The sequence below is a fragment of the Fukomys damarensis genome, unplaced genomic scaffold (genome assembly GCF_012274545.1).
Source record: "Fukomys damarensis isolate Sample0158 unplaced genomic scaffold, DMR_v1.0_HiC HiC_scaffold_37, whole genome shotgun sequence".
NCBI classification, from domain to species: Eukaryota; Metazoa; Chordata; class Mammalia; order Rodentia; family Bathyergidae; genus Fukomys; species Fukomys damarensis.
This window is the reverse complement of record NW_022900949.1, coordinates 21,782,878-21,798,715: the sequence shown is the minus strand read 5'-3', so window position 1 is coordinate 21,798,715 and position 15,838 is coordinate 21,782,878. Positions and strand designations below refer to the sequence as shown.

General features: G+C 38.5%; 1 protein-coding gene and 1 pseudogene across 1 annotated transcript in view; one reads left to right on the top strand and one right to left on the bottom strand.

Annotated features, from left to right (window-relative positions):
- Window positions 1-15,838, bottom strand: part of Dnajc1 (DnaJ heat shock protein family (Hsp40) member C1) — a gene marked incomplete at its 3' end in the record, with an annotated part of 219,070 nt that overhangs the window by 32,027 nt on the left and 171,205 nt on the right. The gene's annotated exons all lie outside the window — the stretch shown is intronic.
- Window positions 10,692-11,998, top strand: LOC104859295 (annotated as a pseudogene).

Here is a 15,838-nt window from a genome sequence, read left to right as displayed (position 1 = left end):
TAAAGAAAATAAAAAAGATAACTGGGAAAACGTCTGCTAAAACATTTAACAAGACCGTGAAACAAATTATTGGCAATATGTGTTCTGTGAAAAATAATACTACAGTGTATATCCAAAAGTTCCAGCAGCCTTTTAAAAATTTTCCTATGTATATCAAATAAGAAAACAAATACTGCAAAACCACTTTTGAAGACATTGAAAAAGGACGACCATGCAGCTCTTACAATGAGAAACCATTTTTGAAGCCTATGAGGTTCATTTCTGCTACAAAATGCAATGCTGCTCACAAATGCTTCACATGATCTGACTGTTACAGACTATAAAGCTTAAAATATAAAGAAAGCAAAAAAAAAAAACTTTAAGAATGTGAACATGTAAATATACTGGTTTAAAAACAGAACTGAAACAAAGAATTCTTGTTCATTCTATGTAACAATAGTTAATTTTTAAAGTGTCTTAGAAGTTTTACTTGTTAAATGGTAGTTTTTATAAAATGACAAATACAATTAGAAACATTTGTGACCAAGACTTAAGCCATCCATGCAAGACAACATTTCTTTTTTTTTTTTTTTTTTTTTTTTTTTTTTTGTATTGGGGATCAAACTTGGGACCCTGCACTTGTGAGGCAGGAGGCGGAACCACTGAGCTAAATCCCTGGCCCAGCAACATTTCATTTTTGAAAAGGTAAACAAGGGTCCCTAAGTTGACCAAATTATTTTGAATAAGTAAAACACTTTAAAGATGACAAAAACCACACAAAAATATCTCTCTGTGCTTTTATTCAGCAGTACCAGTGGCCAAATCTCCAAGTGAGCAAAGAACAAAATTACTACTGAGGAACAAAAACTGTGTGATGATTATTTTACTTTCTCTTAGTACTAAGCTATCCCCCATCAGAGCCAGTTAGCCGTTCTAGTATTAAACAATACTCAAGTAGCCAGCAGAGATTGAGGAAACCTACCTTATTTTCTTTTAATTAGGAAGAAAGAAAAGGTAAGAAAAGAAGAGAGAAAGAGGAAGGTCAGGAGAGGGAGAGAGGAAGGGAGAGGGAGAAAGTAAGAGGGAGAGGGAGAGGGAGAGGAGAGGGAGAGAGAGGGAGGGAGAGAAGGAAGAGATTGAAGAGATTTGGAAGGAAATCTTTGAAACAAATACCTTTTCTAATCACCATTTCCGATAATGAACAGGCGCACATCAGGCAGTTTGCATTACAGAACCGTCAGCACACAACAACAGTCAGAGGTGAGTGACCCCAGGGACTATCTCCACAGCTACTGCAAAGCTTCTCCCTGACACTAATCCTCCCTGTCATTCTCCCACTGTGCTCTAACCACACTGACATCCGCCTGCCTCACTGTGAGCTTAACGGGGCCCTTACTGACTTTTTACTGTCTCCCCCAATCAATGGTTCAAGCGTGCTCTTTTCACCACGTCCAAATGGCAGCTTCACTCATAATCAAAGTGCACTGCCCCTGTTAAAGGGCTTTCCGAAAGGCTCTCCCATTTGCATTCATTTGCAAAGCAAACTACTTTTATTCACTTTGTTCTGCTATCAAGAATGTTCCCTGAAGCAGATAAATTGGCATAAATACAACCTGCCACTTAAGAGTCAGTAAATAATAGCCAATAGTGGGGAGGATTTTATCAATCATTCTATTTTGTATCCACTAAGAGCTGAAAGCCTGGAACATATTCATCAGTGCAGCCCCCACAATACATGCATAAATTCACTTATATGAAAAGGTAGCTGCACTGGGTCTGGCTGGAATTTCTTTGATACTTAATGAATATCTGAAATCTAATTCTCCATATTAGATGGTTTGTAAAATTACATGGAGGGTTTTAAAAATGTTCTTTTTGCCTTATTCAAGAGAAGAGTAATATTCAAATACTTTCAGAAGAACATAGTTGGATTTTCAAGGTAATATTTTTATTGCTAAAAAGTGAAGCTTTTCTAAGTATATAAATTGGTCTCAGAAATACAAGAGTTAAGTTTTAAGTAGAATTTAAATATAAGTCAACAGAACAAAATCATACCACGAGTATCATTATGTTGCAACTGCAGAAAGATATGCACTGATACAGTATTCAAAACATCTATCAGTGCAGTTTCACGCTAAGTCAAATCATCTAACTTCTACATTAATTAACAAACACTTCAGGGCAAACAAAATTGTCTAAAATACCCCCCAAAATGTAAATCACTGTTTCACATAAAAGCAATTTTAAATAAATTTGTATTTTAATAGACTGGTTTTCCAAATAGCTGCATGTATGAACCCATCTGATTTTAATTCCTTGTTAACAAGAGTCTAAAAGTATAGTACTGCTTTTTTCCTCAGAAAGATACATTTTAAACAAAATATCTGGATTAATATCTTGAAAAATCATCAATAGCTATGACAAACTTTCCTTTTAGTTTCATGGTTATTTATTTCATGGCCATGGTTTTTGCTAATGTCCTAAAAAGATGGATCACAACTAGCACCATAATTTGAAATCAAAGAGAAGCCTTTTAGCAATTCATTATTCTCTCTCCTACAGCTGGAAGGCACTTTGGTGAATGTGTAATTCCTCAGCTCTAGTTAGTTGTGTCTTTAGAGGCAACAGAGCCTACTGTGATCCAGCTACTACAGCAGCCCTGAGGGTGGCCATGGTGTGAATGTGTTCTCCCTGTTCTACTCTGGAGCCAACTGTAGCTGTGAAAGTCAAATGAATGCATGAGCACACTGCTTTGCTACTTAAAACCATGTGTGTCCAATATTACTCAAACACTGGGCCAAAAATTCATCTCTACAGTAAAGTAATGGGACATACCACATGGTGTGGGGACAGCTGCTGTGACTACACCAAGCATTCCAATTTTGCATCAGAAAAGCCCTGCTTGGGAATAAATCTCCATACTGAATAAACATAAAAAGTAAGGCTTCAAATTATTCAGTATTTTTATGCAATAATCCAAAAATATAGCTACCAAAGTAAGAACTGATGAAGAAACTTAAATTGTATTACAAATTTTGGGATGATTTTTTGTCACAAAGTTTGCTACGTTTACAGACATGGTGTCTTTGACAATTTTTAATAATTTTGGGGTTATGGGGGTTGGAGGCCGAAGATGAAAGTACAATGTATTTTTACATAAACTACATGTATATTTCCCTTCAAACTTAGACCCTAAAGTGTTAATTATAAAGTATTATGCAGTTTATTTGATACTGAAGTTATGATCAATTTTTTTAAGAATTGTGTATTGTTTTTCATAATTTAATGCCAAAAAGTCCTTTTCTATCAAAGAGATATAGGAATTTCCTAATGAGAAATATTTCTATTGACATGGCCTGTTAATGATCATTATTTACATAATTACAGAGGTTAAGTTTTTAGGTTCCATTATTTTTAAATTCTCAAAATCTTACTCAAGAAAATACTATCCTTCCCTACTTAGCATCACCCAGTCAAAATATCAGATCTTCAGCTAGTAAAATGGATGGTATAATACTAATTATCTGCTAGCTTTTAACTTTATGTTCTGCATATACTTTCTGCATTTAGCTTTCAGTTACACAATTTTTATTCCCAAATGAAAAATTGAGTAGTTAAGTGCCCTTGACAAACACTTATGATATATGTTAACAACAACAAAATTAAAAACAAAGCACCTTAAATGCCTTCACTTTTAGAGTTGACCATGATAACATAATCCTGTAATCCCAGCACTCTGGGAAGCTCAGACAGGAGGGTTGCAAGACAGGAGGGTAGGCAATTTAGTGACTGAGAGAGACTGTCCTGTCTCAAAATAAAAAAATAAAAGGGGCAGGGGATGTAACTCAGTGTGAAGGCCCTGGTTTAATGCCTGCTATGTTCAATACACGCACACATGCGCACACACAAACACACACACACAACATTTACTTTTAGCAAGAGAAAGTTCTTTGAGGTATCTCTTCCTGGCTTACAGGTCTCCATCTTCCATGTGTGTAGGGAGACTTTCTAGTCTCTTCCTCTTTATATAAGGGTACATTTTCCCCTCAATTTTTATTTTTTATCAGGGCATGCTTGCAATACATAGCGGTTACATTCCTTGTGTGGAGTTGGTTCATGTATATAACGTCTTAATTTTCGTTCACCTCCCATCTCTTGGTTCCTTCTGTTTAAGGGTGTTATTTTATAAGGGTACCAATCCTTCAGATTCATGGGGCTACCAACCCTTAAGACTTCACTAATTGCCTTCTAAGGATCTGTCTCTAAATACTGTACAATCACATTGGAGGTCAGGGATCCAACATTACAAATCTGAGGGGACATAATCTGCACCATACCTGGGAGGAAACACACAAAGCAAAGTTAAAGCAGAAGCCCACAACGGGACCTAACTAAATAGTAATCCAAAATTTACAAGAATTTATGCAACAAATGGATGGAAGGGCAGGGGTTGGCACTGGTGCTTCCACAACAGCCATTCTAAGTTAATTGTACATCTGCTGAAATAATCAACTGGCAAGGCTGCATCCCCTTAATCACTACTAGAAGTCCCACTAAATTTAAACAAAGTAAACTTTAGAATCTTGGGGGCTTTACTGAATATAACAGAGAGCAAACAGGTATGCCATACCTTAACCATAGAACCTACTGTCTTGCCTAAGTTCCCATGGTCATAGCACCTATCCTAATATCGCAAAGTGGTCATGGTCATTTTCACTCAATGAGCACTCAGTTAAAGTTAAGTCTTTGGCACTCACAAATAGACGGGCTATAAATAGAACCTAAGGACTCCCCATTAAAATGGTAAATATGCCCACTATAACTTAAAGCAGGGCCTTTATTGTCTGAAACGCATTATGTAAGACCTGTTTAGAGAGAAAGTGATTATCTGTACTGCTAGTCCATTTAACAATCCAATTTGGCCTGCCCTTGCTCATGGGAATGAACGGTTCCTTGTGGTAGATTAATGCTGTGGACTTCATTAAGGATTCACACCCAAAATTACTGAAATTACTGACTTCATCTGATTAGCAACTGGTAAATACTCTGCTCTCACAGATTAGGTGAATGTGTTCTCTTCAGAGTCTACTTCAACAGTCTCTGACTGCAGTTTGCCTTCAATCTAAAGGAGCTCAATTACTCAGGGACCATGGTATCTAAACAGCCTTGCCATAGAAAAAGTCTTTGAGGGCAAGAGTTTACCTGCACCTCATGTTCTTGGGAGGGAGCACAGGTGTGACACCACATCACCTGACACACTCAGGATGCAGACACTGCACAAAGGAGCTTACACCATGGGGATGGGCCACTGCCTCACATACGGTGCACAGCCCTTGCCACTTTGGTTTCTGAATTATTTTGTAAACTGAGACCACTGCATCCATGACACTATCAAGAAACTTCTGCTGACCCTCTCAGCACCTACAACTTCTTTCAGGCTCTTTTGAGTTCTGTAGAAAATATATTACTCATTTACAAGTTGTATAGTAAGCCCATTTATGCTGTTATCTGAAAAACAGATCACCCCGAATGGGGCTCCTTCTACTAAAAGGCTCCAGTATCCTTCCAAAAATAGAACCAATTCTCCTAGTTTTGCCTCAGAGAGCCTTTACCAATGCTCTCTTAGTGCCAGAGTTGGGTGTAATGCCTTTCAAACAGTAAAACCACAAATACCTGGACTTGGCTGAAATTAAACTTTTGATTTTTAAAGGAAACTATACAAAAATAAAAAAAAACCACAGATTAGGAACAAATATTCACAACACACATTGGAAAAAAGATTTGTACCATAATTTGTTTATCCACTCTCTGACTGATATTTGGTTTCCTGCCAGCTTTTGGTTATTATGTATTAGGAATACAGCTGCTATGGCAATTTGTATAAACTCCCTAAGCGGCTATATGTTTGAATTTCTCTTGTATAAAAGCCTAGGGGCACAGGGAAAAGCAGACATCTAACTTTATAAGAAACTACATAAGTATTTTTCCAAAGAAGTTGTATTGTTTTACACTATTTTACAGCATTGTTTTGCTGATATTATTTTACCAGCAATGTACATAGATTCTTATTATTCTGTATCTTTGTCAAAATTTGATAGTCAGTTGCTTTAATTCTGACCATTCTGGTGGGAATGAAAAGCATATTGTTGTGGTAGTAACTCACATTTCCTGAGTTACAAATGAACCTGAGTATCCCTTCTATGTACTCACTGGCCAGATGAATTTCTGTTTTCATAAAGTACTCATGCCTCTTGCCTACTTATTAACTTGGTTGTTTGTCATTTTATTACTCAGTTGTAAGGATTCTTTGTATTTTGTGGAGACAAGACCATTGTCAGATATATGTACTGAATATTTTCTTCTCTGTAATTTACCTTTTTCTCTTAAAACTTTTTATTTTTAACCACTTTCAGACTCACAGAAAACTTATATAAAGAGTAGCACTCTTAAATACTCTTTTTCTTTCTTCCACTGATTGACAGATTGTACGGAGCATCCAACCTCCCATGTTTCTATTAGGGCCTTTGACTGAGTGACATCTTCTGCCCCTTTCTGAAAGTTTTTATGTTGAGACAGTATCTCCCGAAGTTGCTAAGTTGACCAGTCTGGCCATGAACTTGTGACTCTCCTACCTCGGCCTCCCAAATAGTTGGGATTACAGGTCTGTGCAATCATGCCTGGCATAATTAAATGTACTGCTTTAACTGATAGATAAAAACAGAAAAATTGTACATGTTAGTAGAGTACATATTTCAATACATGTACACATTGTGTAATGTTTAAATCAGATTGAACATCTATTTCCTCAAACATTATTACTTCGTTAAAAATATTCAAAATCCTCTCCTCTTGCTTTTTGAAATATATACTTACTTATAGTGACCATACTGTGTAACAGCACAGGGGCTTTTCTTACTCCTAATTGTAACCTATCCTTGAATCAATCTTTCCTCATTCCTCCCCTCTCTCTCCTTTTACCAGTCTCTGGTAATCACCATTCTTTTTTTCTTCAGACAGAGTCTTTCTATGTAGTCCAGGCTAGCCTTAAACTCACTAGGTAGCCTAGACTGGACTTGAACTCACAGCAGACCTCCTGACTTGGCGTCCTGTGTGCTGGGATTACAGGCATGCCCCAGCATGCCTGCAAAAACTCAAATTTTAGCACTGGAAACTAACACTGTCAGTTCTAGGTCACACAGTCACTCATATGGGTGCTCGTGGTAAGGGCTCACTCTGGTGAGACCAACTACAATGAAGTTGCTTATGGAACCCCCTGCAACCAGTGTTGCCTGATGCTGGACAATGCAAATGCTGGACACAAAAGTAAGAGACATTTTTTGCAGGGCTGGGATGGAATCCACAGTCTTGTACAGAATAGGCAAGTGCTCTCCCACTGAGCTACACCCCTAGTCTGAGGACAACATTTCAGATACAGAGGCTACTGCAGCACGCTAGACTTATGGCTCTTGCCAACAGTAGACCTACTTGTCTTTTTTTTTTGGTACTGGGGAATGAACTCAGGACCTTGTGCTTGTGAGGCAGGCAGTGGAACCACTGAGCTAAATCAACCTGCTTGTCTTGTGATGAAGGAGGCCCTAGTGTTTGCAGTATTGCCTTCACCCACTTTTAGCTAATTTGCTTACACTGGAACTCTGACTTCTCAGAGCTACAGGTGGTTTTCCTATGTGACACTTTTTCAATACTGTTCTCATTCCTATTCAGCCATTTGACTTGGACCATACCACTGTGATTCTTGAAAGTAATCTTGCCATGTTTTTAGCTTTTTAGACCATCTGCTGGTGGTCAAGGGTATGACTTTTATTGCAAAGCTGCTCAACAACAGGCCAAGAATCAAAGTATTCAGTGGAACTTCTCTGTTCCCTACCATCCATAGGTATCTGGGATTGTTGCACTGGCATGGCCTTGTGTTAGTTTTTGTCACTGTAACTAAATACTGTGGTAAAAACAACTTAAAGGTGGAAAGATTTGCTTTGGCTCATGGTTTTAGAGGTTTCAGTCCATAGTCGGCTGGTTCTATTGTGGTAACTCTGAGGCAAGACAGAACATCATGGCAGAACATTGTGATAGAGCTTAACTCTCACCACTCTGCAAACGGGAAGTAGAGAGGAAGAAAGAGCAAGAAAGAAAATAATCAGGGTAAGGAACAGTCCCAAGTCACAACCCCATGACCTACTTGATTCAACTTAGGGCCCACCTCCTGCATTTCCATCATCTCTACATAATGCCATCAAATTGTGGTCTCGCCAATGTATTAATCCACCAGTGCCATTAGAGCCCTGTGATCCAATCACCTTCCAAGAGCCTCGCCTGTGATCACATAGGACTTCTAGGGGACATTTTAGATCTAAACCATAACAGGCATCCTCAAAAACCAACTCAAAAAGGTTTCTGCTCTACCTCCCTCACCTTATTAAGACAGTTTGATTATGTCATAAAACTGTGCACAAAAACGATCTTTTCTGCTACTTTTCTTTTTGGTACCAGGGATCCAACTTGGGTCCTTGTGCTTGCAAGGCAGGTGGCAGAACCACTAAGCTAAATCCTTGCCCTTTACTGCTACTTTCTGGGTGACAAAGGGATAGAGGATAACAGATACACTACCTATTTAGAAAACAGAATTCAGCCGTGACTGATCCTGCCATATCTTTTTCTTATGATAATTTCAGTCTGGTTAGTATACCTTCCAAGTGATAGCCCAGCCAAAAGGGGGCAATGTAGAATGAACCATAGAATCTCCTGTTAAAGGACCTAGATCATGGTCGCATACACGGCCGAGTATACTTCTTGCCAGTACTGCCCAAAGTGTGTATGAGACTTTGCAACTTGTACAAAAACCACCTTCTATTTTTGTACTTGACTCAGAAACAAGGTCTGTGTACAAAGTCAGGGATGATGTGGAAAAAAAGGTGAAGATACGGAATGGGACACACTGATGTTGTGGCAGAGGATGGAGGACAACAATCTCAATACTTGGGAGCAGAACAATCTACCCTGGGGAATATAGGGCAGGGAGCCTCATTAATAATTGCTGTCCTTTAGAATAGGCCTTGGGGTCTCCCTCATAAAGAAAAGGGCCCTGGCACAAGTCTCTCAAACAGTTTCAAGTACTGTACATTTATAACTGCCAGGTCTGCAACACAATTTGATCATTGTTCCCCTTACAATTTCTGACCATACCACTGAAATCAACAGCAGATGGCCCCAGACTCTATACTTCTCACACCAAACACCTATAATACCTCTAGGTGTTGTCTCTGTCCCACTCTCACAGCCCTCGTTCAACCATTCTGTGAGAAAGATAAACACCAGCTGCTGGTGGCACTGGCAGATGAGCCATGCTGGGCTGATTGCCTTTCCTTCGTGGTCCCTCACAAAACAAGGACTAGATCCAATCACTCAAATGCAAGTGGGAACCTTAAGGAATATGACCAAACTACAGGCCACTGGGGAAGCAGTCAGCTTGTGCCCCTCTTTACCTCTTAGAGCCTCATATAAGGTATTCCCATGTGCCCTAACGATTGTCAGTTACCTCTCAGAGCCGTCATGCTCACCCCTGGGATTATACAGCTACACAGAAACAAGCCACTCACTTGTTTCCTTCCTGCAAGCCAGTGACTTGCACCTTGTGAGTGGTCAGAAGAGATCTTTAAACATTCAAGAAAACACCACCAGAAGGTGACATAGTTCTAGATGACTGAGGAGAGCTCTTCAAAATGATACTATCTTTGGTTACCCAGATGGATAACTGACTTATTTATAGGCGCCGTGAGGGAATTATCTGTACAATAGGAATTATTCAATTTCCAAAGTGGTGTGAAATTTGTTACTCTCAAAAGTTATGTCTTACCTTGCTCTTCTGAAACAACACTATTGTCACCTTTAAAGTTAGGAAATTGGCAAAAGAGATGTAATGATTTTCCTACAGCCTCTTGGCAAGTCAATATACAGGCCAAAACAAACTTCAAAGCTCTCCAAAGTATCCTGTACAAAAATGTAACAGTATCACTGTCACAATGTGGATGAACCCGAAGACAGTCTAATGTGATGAATAAACCAGACACAGAAAGACATATACTGAACCATCTCACTCCAGTGTAGAATCTAAAAAAGTCGATCTCAGCAGTAGAGAATAAAACAGTGGTTTCCAGAGACTGGGGAAGTAGAGGGTAGGAAGCTGTGGGCAGAGGTTGGCCAACAGGTAAAGTTACAACTGGAAAAGAACAGTACTTTCTGATGCTCTATTTCACAGTAGGATAACTAACAGGTGACAAAAATGTTTTGTATGTTTCAAGTATCTAAGAGTGATTTAAAACAAAACAAAACAAAAAAAACAAGGTCTCACCATGTTTCCTAGGCTGGCCTTGAACTCCTGGCCTCAAGACATCCTACTGCCTCAGCCTCCCAAATAGCTGGGAGTACAGATTTGTAGGGGTGGGAACAACAAGGGGTGGTGTGTGCCACAAAAACAGGCAGAGGAGTGAATTTTGAATGTTCTCATCACAAATGAATGATAACTATTTGCAGAGATGGATATGCTAATTATCTTGATTTGGTAATTATATATTGTTATGTATGTACTACTTAAACATAACATGTATCCCATCGATTATGTGCTAATTAAAAAATAAATGATTAAGGGCCAAGTTTTACTATATTATTTAAATTTTTTTCTTTTGAAAACGAGCCTCGGTAAATCTGAAAAAAATCTTTATATAGGGATCCCGCCGCCATCCAGCGGGCGGCTTGGAGCCCACAGGGTATGAAGGCACCCTCCACAATACTTTTCGCGACATGCCTGCCCTTGTAAGGTAAAAACTTCAGTGGGAGCCTTCTTCCTTTAGAGGTACTTTCCCCAAGAAGTTGACTGGAAGTGGGGACCACTCCAGGACCTCAACGATCAGTCGTTCCAAATCTAAGGAGAAATCAGAGATGCAAATAGTATGGCACTGTGAACAGACAATCAAAACAACTCTCATCTCAAAGAACCCAAAGCTTGTAACACAGTACGAGAAATTAGATGCTGGAGAGCGACGTTTAATGAACGAAGCCTTCCAGCCAGCCAGTGATCTCTTTGGACCCATTACCTTACATTCCCGGTCAGACTGGATCACCTCCCACCCTGAGGCTCCCCAGGACTTTGAAGAGTTTTTCAGTGATCCCTACCGAAAGACACCCTCTCCAGAGAAACGCAGTATTTATATACAGTCCATTGGAGCTCTAGGAAACACTAGAGTTATCAGTGAAGAATGTATTAAATGGCTCAAGGCTACGGTGAAGCATTTTTTTATGGCCTAACAGTAAAACTGCTAGAACCAGTTTCTGTTTCTGCAACCAGGTGTTCCTTTAGAGTCAATGATCATACACAACATCTACAAATTCATGCAGGGCATATCCTGAATTTCTTAAAAAAGAAGAAACCTGAAGATGCCTTCTGTGTTGTGGGGATAACTATGATTGATCTTCACCCAAGAGACTCGTGGAATTTTGTCTTCGGACAGATGGTGTGGGGACCTTCAGCTTTGCCAGGTATGGCAGGGACTTCTATACCTCACACTATAAAGGCAAAGTGAAGAAGCTCCACAAAAAAATCTTCCAGTGACTATTCCATTTTTGATAACTATTATATTCCTGAAATCACCAGTGTTTCACTGCTGCGATCCTGTAAGACTTTAACCCATGAGATTGGACATATATTTGGACTGCGACACTGCCCATGGCTTGCATGCCTAATGCAAGGCTCCAACCACTTGGAAGAAGCTGACAGGCGCCCTCTAAACCTTTGTCCTATCTGCTCATGCAAGTTACAGTGTTCCATTGGCTTCAGTGTTGTAGAAAGATACAAGGCACTGGCGAGGTGGATTGACAATCCACTGACACACCAAGAGCAACTCTAAAGCATAGTCATGAGAATAGTGTGAATTTGCCAAAGCCCGTGGAAGCCTTTCAGGAATGGACACGGTGGATAATGAAAGGCCTTGCTGTTCTCCAAAAATAAGTCTTCAGATAGGAGTAATAAAATAAATACCTGCACAGTAAAACAAAACAAAATTTTATATAGTCATTTTGTTTACTTTTCTATTGTTTTAAAGGTTGAAAGGTAGGAAAAAGTCACACAGGATTACACTACTACTATCTGAAACCCTGTTATTTGTAGGAAAACACAGAGACTAAATTGTAGAAAATCAATGATTAGATGTGTCACTATTTTACTACTCAGGATATAGTAAGATCATATTAAAGACTAACATGATGCTAAGAGAAAATTTTCGAAAATGATAGAGGCTTTAAGACCTTATTAAAAACTAATTTAAATCAATGTCTTAGAGATACTAATCTAAAACAATTGTCAGGCTTATTATAACTTCAAAATTAAAGCTTTAAAAGATTTATTTTCCACTGACACAATCTCAAATTACATAAGTTTAGGATCACAGTACATGGGAGGTAGCCTTTAACAGTTATTTAGTTTAATCTTTTAATTTAGGATATAGTCATACTTCATAATTCAATATTGATTTTTAAAAATTTTTTAAATTTTTATTTATTTATTTGTCACCGGGATCGAACTCGGGTCCTTGCACTTGTGAGGCAGGCACCTGAACCACTGAGCTAAATCCCTGGCCCCTATAATTTTATTTTTTATTGCAATATAATCAGCATCCTATAAATTCACCCAAAGTATATAATTCATTGTCTTTTAGCATATTCAAAGACTTGTGCAACCATCTCCACAATCAATTTTAAAACATCTTCACCATCCCAAAGACACCTCTTTTTTTTTTTTTTTTTTTTTGTACTGGGGATCGAACTCGGGTCCTTGCGCTTGCGAGGCAGCCCACAGAACTGCTGAGCTAAATCCCCGGCCCCCCAAAAAGACACCTCTTATTTTTTTAGCAGTCATTCCTTTTTACCAAGCCCTTTACCCCTAGGCAATTATTAATTTATTTTACGTTTCTCTAGATTTCCCTGTTCTGGAGATTTCATTTAAATGTCACATAAGATGTTGCCTATTGTGACTGGCTTCCTAACAGTGTTTTCAGAGTCCAGGTTGTAACATGTATTAGTACCTTGTTTTTACTGATGAATAAAGTCCATTGTATGAACATACCACATTTGGTGTAACCATTCCCATTTAATGGATATCTGGGTAGTTTCTACATTTTCACCAATGTTTACCAAAAATAGCAGCAACATTTTACGTTCCCACGAGCAGTACCATCAGAGTTCCAATTTCTCCACATCCTCGCCAATACTTATTTTTATCTTTTTCATTAAAAATTATAATGAGTGTTGCAATATCTAATTGTAGTTTTGATGTGCATTTCTGTGATGCAAAATACATATTCTGAAAAGGGAATGGTATCCAGAATACATAAACAACTTACTAAAAAGGCAAGTGACCCAATTAAAAAAAATGGTCAAAGGATCCTCACAGATATTTTTCCAAAAATGATACAAGTAAGATTCTGAGAGGAAAGGCTCAAGAGGCGCAGGGGTTACATCAAAAAAGGCTTTGCCAGCTTTCTTATGGAGGTCGCTATGTATGGAACTCGCTTGTTCTTTAAATGTATTAAATCATTTAAATCTCACAATACTCACTGAGACACTATTACCCAATTTTACAGAGGCACTGAGAGGTTATATAACTTGTCCAAGATTTCACAAATTTGATCATTAGTGATTCCATTACTAAAAACAGTTTTCCTCATTTCCTATAGGATAAAATCAATCCCTAAAACATCCAAAGACAGGGTATCTGGCCACTACCTACCTCTATAATTTTATTTCATCTTAATCTCTGTTTCAGATATGCTGTGACTATTTAGGTCATTTCACATCTTCATCTATTTGGAGCATTTGCCCTCTGTCCAAATGTACTACTCCAAATTATCTACTAATGATTCCTCCTTCGTTGAGGGTCCTCTGGGGTCTTTCTCACTCCCCAGAATATTCCTGCTCTGTTCCCTTGATACCTTATGTAATGGCTTCTCAGTATAATCTCTTAAAGTTCTGGGACTGTGACACTCACTAACAAATCTTCAATGCCTGGAGCACATTATAAAGTCACCAAATAACTACTGAATAACTATTTTTGGGGAACAATAGAACCGACAGGAGATATCGATGGAAAGCTTCCAGGATATTTCAGGGATAGGAAAATTCTAGATACAGTGGTGGAAGTGAAGAGCCCATTCACAATGGGAAATGGCACTGTGTGTTACTCCAGGGTTAGTGATTCTCAATACATACCTTTTTTGTAAAGTGAGAAGTCTAACAAAGAGATATTTTCATGTTTCAAGGGATATTTTAATTTATAGATTTATAGCTCTTAAAATTAAATGTGACCTCAAGGGAACAACCATTCTGTCTTCAGGCAGAAATATTTCTGTATTATCCTACTGGGGAAAAAACTGAAACTCAACGAAATTGGAAGGCTTAAAAAAAAAACCAGGGCATATGATTGATAAATGCTATAGGGGATAAATTCAGAATCTATTGTATTCTTTCCATTACATTCTACCGGTGGTGCATCAGTGTTTATTCAACAGAATAGCACGTGATTCTTAGTTTAGTAACTGGAATCATATATGCACACTAGAATCTTATTACCTTCTTACAACATGAAAGGTAACATTTATAGTAATTACATATTCTTAAAATAGACTTAATTTCAATAAGCAGAGAAAATCTAAACCAATGCCCTATTTTTGTTTGTTTGTTTTTGTTTTGTTTTTTGAGACAGGGTCTCACTATGTACTTGAGACTGACCTGGAACTCACTATGTAGCCCAGGCTGGTCTCGAACTCACAGTGATCCTCCTGCCTCAGCCTCCTGAGTGCTGGGATTACAGGTGTGCACCACCACGCCCGGCCTCTAATGCCCTATTTTTAAATTGAGAAAACCTTCTTAAATTCACTGGGCAATCAGTGACAGAAGCCAGGGGAAGACTTGGGTTTCTCAATTCCAGCCCAGTAATAACTGACAGTCTTTTAGGTTACATATAAAAGTGCTACCACTGACTGGATTGTACTGTGGAATGTCATAAAAATATATGAAGACAAATTGTTGAAGTGGGATATCTTTTTAATGTTTCTATAAAAGTGAAGTAGAATTATGCCAGGTGAAGTATTGAACACATATAGACCAATAATCCAAGTTACTAGTGATACAGAAGTAGGAGGACTGCACATTTGAGGTCCCCCTAAGGAACTTAATGAGACCTCTCACAAAGAGGGTAGGCTGAGGATGTTCTGAAGATGTACCTCAGTCTAGATAACTTGCCCAGTTCAACCCCTAATACCACCAAACACATGAAAGTGGGGGGGTGAGAAGGGGGGAGGGAAAGAAGGAGGGGACAGGAGAGAGAGACATCACAATTTACACAGCAGTACAGTGATGACAAGGCTTGCAAATTCTATAAATGAGGATAAATGATTTTCATTCTAGAAAATGATTTCTACTTTTGTGGTAGCATCTGACAGCAAAGTCCTAGACACATAATAGGTGTAAAAAAAAACCAAAACACTGAATTGACTAAAAGAATACTATGGTAGTCTCAGATCATTATTAAAAAAGAAAGGCTTGGGCTGGGGATTTAGCTCAGTGGTTCCGCCGCCTGCCTTGCAAGCACAAGGTCCCAAGTTCAATCCCTGGTACAAAACAAAAAAAACAAAAACAAAAAAAGGCTTGTGTAATATAGGAAAGAGGTAAGAGAATACAGCTAGGGAAAGTATGAAAAAGGTGACTAAATTCATGACATATTTGAGGATGCCCATGTGTGCCGTCATTTATTTAGTATGTAGATAGGTGGTTTAGGGCTTTCCTATTTTTTTTTTTT